The sequence below is a fragment of the Capsicum annuum genome, chromosome 3 (genome assembly GCF_002878395.1).
Source record: "Capsicum annuum cultivar UCD-10X-F1 chromosome 3, UCD10Xv1.1, whole genome shotgun sequence".
Classification (NCBI taxonomy): Eukaryota; Viridiplantae; Streptophyta; class Magnoliopsida; order Solanales; family Solanaceae; genus Capsicum; species Capsicum annuum.
This window is the reverse complement of record NC_061113.1, coordinates 214,950,455-214,953,418: the sequence shown is the minus strand read 5'-3', so window position 1 is coordinate 214,953,418 and position 2,964 is coordinate 214,950,455.

The window sequence follows — 2,964 nt, the reverse complement described above, 5'->3', positions numbered from 1 at the left end:
AGAAAGGACCATCCAGACCTTAGAGGATTGCTGCAAGTGTGCACAATAGATGTCAAAGGTAGTTGGTGACTATGTGTATTTGAAAATTTCTCATATGAAAGGAGTGAAGTGTTTGGCAATAAGGGGAAACTCAGTCCCCGATATGTCGGTCCTTACCAAATTCTCATCTATTTTAGAAAGGTAGCTTACGAGCTTGAGTTGCCTTCAGACCTATCTTCAGTTCATCTAGTGTTCCACATCTCCTTGATAAAGAAATACATAGGTGACCCAGCAGTCGTAGTCCCTGTAGGGGGCATAGATATTTAGAATAGCCTCTCTTATGAAGAAATCCCATTTAAAATCCTTAACTAGCAGATTCGCAGACTGAGGAACAAAGAAGTCCCTCTAGTCAAAGTTTTTTGGTGGAATCAGTCCGTTGGGGGAGCTACTTGAGAAGCAGAAGTAGACATGTAGACCAAGTATCCTCACCTCTTCTCTGCAAACTCCAACTAAGTCCAAGGTAATAGTTTTCCTTAAACTTATTCAGTTTCATATTCAGATTTTAGTTACGAACTTGGTATTAGTTACCATTTCATGTTAGGTTATACGCTCATGAGCCTGTTCAGTCATGTATCCATGAATCAGATATGCATGTTCAGTATATCCAAGTCATGTATTCATGAATCATTTTCAGCTGTGTACTCATGCATGAGATATGCATGTTCAGTATGATAATTCAGTATATCAGTAATCTCAGTCATGAAACCATGTTTCAGTTGTGCATGCCCACTATCTAAGTTCAGTCTCTCAGTATTATTAGTCTAAGCTGTCTCATTCGAGGAAGAATATTCTCAAGGGGAGATAATGTAAGACCCTGTAAAATCCTTAGCTTAATTCAGTCCTCTAAGCTTGTTAAGGGGTCCTAGACTTAGAATACTCTAGCTAAGTATTCAGACTTATTGTTATTCCATCTTTCGAAAGTTGGAGATCTTATTTCATGGCCTTTACATCCTTGGTAGGTGGATATTTAGGTTGATTCATGATTGGAAATGTCCGTAGGTGTTTTCGGACAAGTTTTGGTTTTTTTTGGACTTCGTTTAAAGCTCCTTTGGAACCCTAAAATAGTGGATCAACACGATCTTGGCACGCCGTGTTGACTATCGCATTGATAAATGTTCTCCCCAGCTCCAAGTGTCAATTTCTAGTGAGTCAATGCTGACTCGATGTGACGCGTTGGCTATCACGTTGAAGCCAACGACATAGTCATTGGTCTGCGTGTCGATGGTGCAGTTTTCAATCATTAAAAGACCGCATCCTTGGAGTTATTTGGGTCTTTTCCCCTTAACATTCGGTCCCCAAAACAAGAATTTATCACCTTAAAGAGCGATTAAACTCATTTTTTCTCAAAATTGCTCAAGAACAAAACCCTAGATGATTCAATTTCAAATCAAGAACTCAAGATTCCACCATCAACTTTTAGAAATTCCTTAACTAAGGTATGTGAAGTGTTCATCCAAGGTTCCCTTCCACCCTTGGAGTCCAAGAAACCTTTTTAAACTTCTAGTATGATTGATTTCATGATTTCCATGTTGGGTTATATAATATCCATGTTTAAAATGACAACCTGGGTTTCTAATCCATGTTTTATGATAAGTTTCATGTGGGGTTACTTGATCTATATGTGTTATTATGTGAAATCATGCTAAGGCTTTCAAATTGTGAATTTGGTATTTGAAAGTGTATGCTCACATGTTAATTTGTATTATGTGCATATTTTATGCCTTTCAAGTGATTGATGAATTGAACATATGAGTTGAGTAGTGAAAGTATGTCATTTAAACATATATTCTAGTTTATGTCATGCAAGTGTTTGTTAAAATTCCTCAAGAAGAATGATCGAATGCTTAGTTTACATGTTTCAAGTTTGTGCCATGTTTCTTAATTTATGCTATCGAGTCCTGGGGGCATTTATACCCAACAATTTAGCTGATTACCTAAAGCCATGGTCAGTCATAGAATAGTATTAGTCACGTCACGATTAGTAGTATTCTTAGTCAGCTACAGAGCTCAGGAAACCTTAGTAGTGTTCATAATTCAGTCACAATACTCAGTGTAGACCTCATTAGCACTTGTTGCTCTATCAATTAACAGAGTTCACTAGTATTTTGTTAGTCCATGGAACTCAGTAAACTTAGTTCAGTTCAGTGAAATAGTAATATCAGTAACAGTTCAGTCCAGCCCAGTACGGAATAGAAATTAGTTCAGTGTCCACTCAGTTGGGAGTAGAATTCAACACCGAGCAAACCCAGGGATGGGGCCATTCCTATCAGCAGAGGGTTTGACCCCTAGTAGCAATCCCTGCGTTACAGAACTACGTAGCCAACATAGGTTGAGATATCTTCCTACCAGATATTATAAGGGTTGATACATCTCATTTGAGTTTCCTGCCAGCGACGGTTGATGAAAGAGCTTCCTATCAGAGAGGGTTAACTCATAGCTGGTCTCTACCCGTTGCATGATATTGACATCCTTCCAACTGGGATTACAGGTTGGACCCCAATTATTCAGAAAGGGGCATATCGATTAGATGATTACCTCATACAGTCTCAGTTTCTATCTTAGTCTCAGAATAGAAATTAGTTCAGTTCTACAGATTCAGGATTATCAGATATAGTCACTCAGCTCAGTACAAAACTCAGTATAGTTTCACAAAATTCAGGACTGTCAGATGTAGTCATTTAGTTATAAGAAATACAACATTAGTAAACTCAGACATGAGTAAATCAGTATTCAGATTCAATACATAGTATTATCACAAATCAGTTACAATATACGTATTCACGTATGTACTTTTATTTAGTTATTATTGTTCATGCATATGAACCCATGCATCTCAGCCTACTTCACTGAGCATACTAGTACATTCAAATTACTGACGAATGCTTTTCTTTTGTGCTATGATGTTTTATATCATAGGTTCAGATG